The sequence below is a fragment of the Aulostomus chinensis genome, chromosome 21 (assembly GCF_037954235.1).
Source record: "Aulostomus chinensis isolate RoL2024-O1b breed Wild chromosome 21, RoL_Achi_v1.0, whole genome shotgun sequence".
Lineage (NCBI taxonomy): Eukaryota > Metazoa > Chordata > Actinopteri > Syngnathiformes > Aulostomidae > Aulostomus > Aulostomus chinensis.
This window is the reverse complement of record NC_141340.1, coordinates 22,458,615-22,466,179: the sequence shown is the minus strand read 5'-3', so window position 1 is coordinate 22,466,179 and position 7,565 is coordinate 22,458,615. Positions and strand designations below refer to the sequence as shown.

The 7,565-nt window shown below is 41.8% G+C and overlaps 1 pseudogene; it reads left to right on the top strand.

The window, feature by feature from the left end:
• The first annotated feature begins 2,221 nt into the window (after positions 1–2,221).
• Positions 2,222–5,440, top strand: LOC147242055 (dynein axonemal intermediate chain 3 pseudogene; annotated as a pseudogene).
• Positions 5,441–7,565: the final 2,125 nt, after the last annotated feature.

Sequence of the window (7,565 nt, the reverse complement as noted above, 5' to 3'; positions counted from 1 at the left end):
TAGAATGCTTTTAATTAGGGCCTGAACCCAGAGGTACTCCGGAGCAAAGACACACTCGTTTTATTTATTCCTTCTGCTTGACAGGTGCTTTGGGCCCAGGCAGCAGTTTAGTCCCTTGATGGTGGGTTTTGCTGTACTGATTTTGTTTGACGTGCCACTGGTGGTTTGCGTTTGTTGTGACTCCCCTTCCCTTGATTTGATCCCTGCTGCTCTGATAGGCTCAGCCCTGTCCACAAACCCTTTTTCTTTGAGTTTTCATCATTTTGTTGGTAATTTTGGGTTGACGCCCTGGTGGTGGACAAAGTTTTAGCTTATTATCTTTTTGTTGTTGTTGTTCTTATTCTTCTTTTCATATTCAATAAATTAATTTTAAGTAGACACGTTCTCTGCCATGGGGAATTACATCTAGAACCTGTACTCTTCATACCTGTTGGTCGCTTTAAAAATTAACCACACACTTAACATTTACTAATTTCCGGGGGTGAAATCCCCCCGGTGGCGTTGTCAAGGCAACTACTGCACCACACCACCACATAGAGATACAACATTAACTCACTGGAAGATGCTCTTTGGCTCTTTACAGAGACCTTGAACATTGTTCATTAGCAGTAGAGATCTAAAATAGAGTAGCATCACTTAATTAGTATAATATATGTATGTGTATAATAATTAGAATAATAATTTTGAGAGGTCCAATTCCATTTAGACAAATAATACAAATGATGATTAGTAATAAAAAGTAATCTCTTTTTTTTAATTGTATGTTTTCTCAATATATTGATCTTAAATTGACACTGAAATATCCACAGACAACGTCATAGTGATAAAAATTGACAAATGTGAATGTAACAAAGCTGATAGATGTGGTCATAAGACACAACGAGGACAGAATGAATAAACACATGGATGTGGATAATACCAGAATGAATAGAGTGAACAGAAGTAAAACGACTTCAAGACACTCGTAGTGATGTCAAAGCTAAGTCAATCCCTGTGTTTTTGTTTAATGACTACACTAACTTAAAAATCAAAACTACAAGTTATCTTAAATTTAATTTAAATACATATAGATTGACTGTTAGGTTAGTCCTCATTTTGTGACTGGTTCTGATGTTTCACTCTGACCATGTAATCGATTTCACATTTTTAATTTCACTCCTGGTCATTTTGTTTCTTCCCCACCCTTCTGTACATCAGTTTGAAGCAGTTGACGTCAAAGATGCTTGGAATAGGGTTGTGTTTGGAGGTGGAGAGGTTTGGCGGAAAGCTCGGTTCTGTGGCAGTTGTTGTTAAGATTAACACCAAATTCATTCAGCACCAGCATGACAGTTTCATCAAGATCCTCTCCCTCCCCTGAAGCCTTTTTATATCATCTGAGATCCTCCCCTTTTTCCTGGCTGATACATCTTACAAAAACAACAGCTAATGTGACTGAGAAGCCATCAATATGGCAGAATGACTGAGAACAAAGCCAGCAATCAAAGTTTCATGATGTCATACAAAAAACATGGACCTACAAAAACAGGTACAGCAGTGTCTGTGCAGTGCAGTACAGTGCATGTCTGTATGTCTCTATTTCTTGGACTCTCCAAGCAACATCAGAGTGTGAGCATTGTTTATGCCTAAAGGAGGTCCAGTACCTCATTTATCATCTGGAGTCCAAAGGAATCTGAGGGTCTTGGATCTGAGGTGACAGAGAAGTTGTCTAATTGTACATGTGCCAATGGTGATGGAAGGAGTCGGAGGTCAAAGATGACACTGCAGTGACTGAGAACAGTCCGAATGACTGAGATCTAAGTTAGGATTTTAGGGAAGTTTGTCATTTCATGCTACCACTGAGACAATGTGTCAGGGTGTGTAGTCGTAATGACATCACAATGTGATCAGATGAGTGTGACCATCCAGACTGGTGCCTCAAAAACAACAAGTGCCGCTCTGGGTTGTGTAATGTCACAAACCTCTTTGACGAATTGACTTTGGTCTCAAACTTCTCTCACTGATCATGTGGTTCTGACTTTAATAAATTTGATTTCAGGAAAGGTTACCCAGGCAGAATAACGTCAGTGTGTCATCCAGGCATCATTGACTGAGCCAACTCAGTCAGTCATCCATCTTGTTTGGTTGGCTGTCATCATCACTGATCCTGACAAATCTCTCTCTGATCTAACTTTTCTTTCTGATTCTTTCTTCAGAGAGGGACTGAATGACAGTGATCTGAACATTTTGAAAATGTAGGAATAATTTTGATTTGTAAATAAATATAACATTAAAACAACTTTGATCTCTTTATTCTCAATACAAATTATTCCTGACCAAGAGAAATAAGAACAAGAATGCCATCTAAGAAACCAAAGCGTGCTCCAAAGAGAAGCAAGAAGAAAGGAAAGGCGACTGAGATATCTGTGGAGAAAAAGAAACCTGATCACCCTGATGACATCTTCCCCTTGGCCCTGACATCTGCCACCCAGGAGCTTTTTCATTGCCGTGCTGATGACGATGTCACAGGAGAAAACACTCACAAGCTGCTGGACAAAAATGACATCCTTGAAGACACGGAAGCAAGAGGTGCATTGTCTGAGTTCAGCCCTGTGAAGCAGATTCTTTTGAATTACCCAGAGAATGAGATCTTGCTTGTTTTTGACAAGGACTTTACCTATGGCCACAGCTTCTACCTGGTTCTGACCCTAGAAGCAAAAAACAGAATCATTCCCCCAAAACCTGAGACAGCAGAATTACCAACAGAAGTGTTTTTGGAGGAAGAACCAAAGACATGGATATCTCTTGGCAGTGAGCATGAGATAAATGAAGAATATATCAGCAACGCTAGAGGAAAGCTATGGTACAAGTTCTCCAGATTGCGAAGGAAGTTTGGGGCGGCAGTCTGTTTTTCCGACCACAGTGGCAAGGATGTTAGAGATGGCTACCTGGAGACTGTCCCCGAAGAAGAAAGTCAGTTAAGCATCAAGCAAATGCAGAGGGACTGCGGTACACAGACTGCTGTTATCCACCAGAGCAGCAGTACCCAGACGCTGTGGAAGAAAATGAGAAATAACATTACACAGTACATACCAAGAGAATTAGAAGACAATGAAACAGACAACATCCTCCAATCTGAGAGCCTGAAGGAATTTAATAATTTAGTGACCCCCCAGGTTTTGCAAGCCCTTCAGCAAGAAGAGATTATGAATGTGTTCATTGATGATTGGGAGGCTTTGGGAACAAAGGCTGAAGACTGGTCTGAGAAGGTTTCTGAGGGTCTGACTCTTTGTCAGGCCTTCATGATCCAGAAATGTAATGCAACAGTCAGCTGCATAAACTGGCATCCCACCATCTATGGTGTAATAGCTGTGGCTTTGATAAGGAAAAATAAGTGGTCAAATGAGTCCTCCAGACTTGATAGACCTCTCATACTCTTCTACAGCTTCTCTGATCCCTTGAGTCCACAGTTAGTGCTGGAGTGCCCAGACAACATTCTCGCCTTCGAGTTCTGCCCCTCTGCTCCTAATATTATTGTTGGTGGCTCCGAGAATGGCCAAGTTGTGTTGTGGGACATATCGGCTCATGTCAAACATTTAAAGGGAACATGCTTGACCAATGACATGTTGGAACTCAGTGATGATGAAAAGAATACCATTCCTGACATGTACTTCTGTGCAGTATCTTCTGTGGAAAGTGGCCACAAAGGACCAATTACAGACGTGCACTGGCTGCCAGCTACATTGGAGGGAAACAGCCAGCCGCTCCCAATCAAATCCAACTTCTTAGGTCAGTTTGTCACCTGCTCCCCTGACTGTTCTTTACTGTTGTGGGATATTCAAATATCTAAGTCAGAATCAGAATCGGTGGATCAGATACCCCACATGACAACTTGTGGTGTCCCCAACACTTTCAAACATTTGGACAGGACATGGAAACCACTGTTTGGGGTTTCATTGTCAAAGATCATTGGCAGTGGTGAATATGCCCCCTTGAGGTTCAGTCTCGCTCACTGCATGGACAGTGGCAATACCAAGATTTGTATCGGAACAGAGGATGGGGAGGTTGTTTCCACTGACTGGAAAATGGAGGAAGACAACTCTGGTCAGCTGTATAGTGCCAAGCCTCTCCATTGTTTTAGCACCCACAATGGTTCAGTGAGCACAGTACAGCGTTCACCCTTTTTTAAAGACATTATTTTGACAGGAACTTCGCAATCTGGAAGCTGTAATTTTGCTATTTGGAAGGAGGGAATCATGGATGGCCCGATTGTCCTGTCATCAAGCTGTGAACTGCATGGTACTGCCGGGTGCTGGTCCATGTCCCGGCCTGCTGTTTTCTTCATTGGCAAAGAGGATGGCAGTGTTGAAGTGTGGAATCTACTGGAAAAGACAAATGAACCTGCACAAGTCTATACACACATCTCCAATGCAAAGATAACTTGCATCAAAGACTGGACTGTGTTTTCAAAGCAGCACTTCCTGGCCATTGGTGATGACCTTGGTAGGGTGCATGTTTTTGAAATCTCGAAGGAACTCTCCACTTCTTTCAGGAATGAGAATTCGAAAGTGAAGGAATTACTTAACCGAGAGGAAACAAGGATGATGGATTTTTTGAAGTGGAGAAACCATGTGAGTGGAAAACAGCGGGAGAAAGCTGATGACCTTGTGAAGAAAACAGAACCCATGGAAACCCTGGAAGAGGAGAGCTTGAAGGAATACACAAATTTCTCATTGAGAGAGAAGAGCATCCTCAAGAACTTGGGCCTGCTACCAGCCATCAATGACACACAAGATACATGATGCCTGCTATGATCGCTGAGGTGCGGGTCAGGGGACCAGAAGTTAAGACCACTAAGTTTGATTGACAGCAAACACAGTGTGTGTTCTGCTGGTGCACTGAGGAAGCTGTTGTGCATTGGGATATTATTCAAATGAATGTGGCTATCTAATACAATTCAAGAAGTATTACAAAAAATATTAATTTTGGGGGATTTAATTTGCATATTTGATTTGCAAATACACCAACAGGCACTGCTCTGAAAACAGGGAATAACGAATGAATTCAGTCTCATATAAAAGCACAGAGTATATAACAGAACTATTGCCTTGTAATTGATTAATAGCTGAATTTAAAAACTATAATTAGATCTAACTAAAGAACTAAACTACGGAGAAGAGTGTGTGGGAGTGTGATGGCAGACCTGTGCTGACAGAGTTTGGATCAGCTAGCAGTTGCTTGTGCTGAATTAACTCTGTCATACTGCAGGATTTAGGCAGGCTCTCTCGCCACTGCTGTGAAATTCAGTTGTGGTAGGTTTCTTCCGCGTAGATCTGAGAGCTTGAGTGGATGCTACCACTCGTGGTCAGAGGGAGAGGATTCTCTGGTTTCATTGTCTGTCTGATGACATTATGGGTTACAGGCCACAGTGACAGCTATTGCTGAACTCTGGGGTCTTGTTTGTCAGTCTACCAGTCCTCATCAGCAGGAGTGAGGGGATGGGGGGAGGGGATTAGAACCATTCTAAGGGCCCATAAACAATAGGGGCATATTGATTATTTGTCGAATAATGTTATCAAATAGAACATTTTGTTTCAATGTACTAATAAAAGTCACAACGCTCTAAAATGGACAGGCTAACAGACGGCTGAGTCCAGTTCCAGTTCTGCAGCTGCTTTCCAATGGAATGGGAGGGAAAGGCAGGAGAGCTTTGAAATGGCGACAGCGTGTTCCCCAGTTTTTTTGTTGTTTTTCTGTTGCAAAAGTTTGGTGCAGTCTATGTGTGGTGGGGCCAATTCATGAGTATAGCTTGCAAAGTAGGCCAACAATACTTTAGTCCCCTAAAGTTACCTTTAGAGAACAAATTCATTGTTTCAATTCAGACCCCCTGATATTTTTGCGTGCAAACCTCTAGTGGGCCATTCCTTTAAAATCATTCTTTCCTCCCTGTGTCTTTTGGTGGCCAAAAAATGGCTGCAACCTTCCATTCCTATAATACCACCATCCCAAATGAACCGTCCTTACTGAAGGAAGATGATCAGTATTCTGCCATCACATTAGACGAGTAATAGTGTGAAGATATTGTTGAATAAGAAGAAATTAACATATCATGCCCATTGTATTCCCTCTCAGGATGGACATCAGGTATAAGTATTGCGGGTGTGACAAGTATTAGATGAGTAGAAGTGTGTCATTATCCGTGCCTGGGTGACTTCAATGGTTGTCTATGTCCCACATCGTTCTCTGATAGGCAGCTATTTTGCCAGTCACACAGTCCCTCCCTCCTGAGAGGCAAAGCTTGTTGCGGCTGCCTCCTGTCTTTTATAGCTGTTTTTTCACTGTTCAGATTTGATTCCTCCATCAACCCACTTCTGTTTGAAAGTTACAAATAATCAGAAATGTGTAGGGCAGTGGGCCCGTTGCGAAGACGCAACTGAGTGATGCTCGTCTTTCTTTGCTCTACAGAGATTGCAGATTGATAGAAAATGAGACCAGGTGCTTTTATTCAAACTGCAGTGCTCACTGCTCTATCCTAGGTCCACAGGCCCACTGTCAGTTCATTTACACATTAATTAACTAAACACAACCATCATCTGGCCTGCAAATGAACAACACTCACCCTTCATTTCTGTCCTGGAATACACACACACACACACACACACACACACACACACACACACACACACACACACACACACACAGTCTCTCTCTCTCTCTCTCAATGAGTGACAGAGTGTCAGGATTTACTCCACATTACAAGTCACTGGCATTAAAAGCTCAATCAGCGACTGGTCTGTAAATAGTCTGTTTAGTCTTTTGATCAGAAACATTGGTCTAAAGCTTCATCTGAGGCTTCTATTATTATTTATTGAATAAATAATAAATATAGCAACCCTCTGATCAATCCTCATTGATTTCTTGAAACCAATTCCACAAATAGTACACACTTCCTGGCTAAGCCATACCCACTTTTGATTTAAGCCCCCACCCCCTCCAAGTACAGATGTGGTTACAGATAATGGGGTGGTCGCTCATCCCTAATTCTCACACCAGATCAGCTTTTATTCAACCACAACTTTATTTTGAAAGACAACCGGTTTAGAGAAGGGATTGTATCAGTTGAGACTTCGGATGCAAAGTCTGTGGTATGCAGGCTGTTGCAGAATAGAACAAGTATAAGAACAAGTCTATGCATAATTAAACAGATCAGCCACAAACTTTCAGGTTGTGAAGTGTTTCTCTAGTAAAGGAGATGTTTTTTTTCATCTCAGTCTGAGGTCTGTTTGTGTGTGGGGGTTTTGCTGCAGGTATTTAATATATGTTTTATGTCAACCCAGTCTAATGTCAAAACGTAAAAAGGCTCCGTTTGTCCACAGTGCAAAACATATCAGTTCTACGATAAAGGCCTAAAAATTGTAAAATGGGTACGTTTTTTTCCCCTATTCTTTTTCTACTGGAACGCTGTTAGGTCATGTGACTCTTTCATGCGGGCCTCTCAAAACAAAAAACATGGCGACCGCCCCTGTCATTTTTGGAGGAAAGTGCCTTATTCCGAGATAGTTTTGATTTAATAAAGCATTCTGACGACA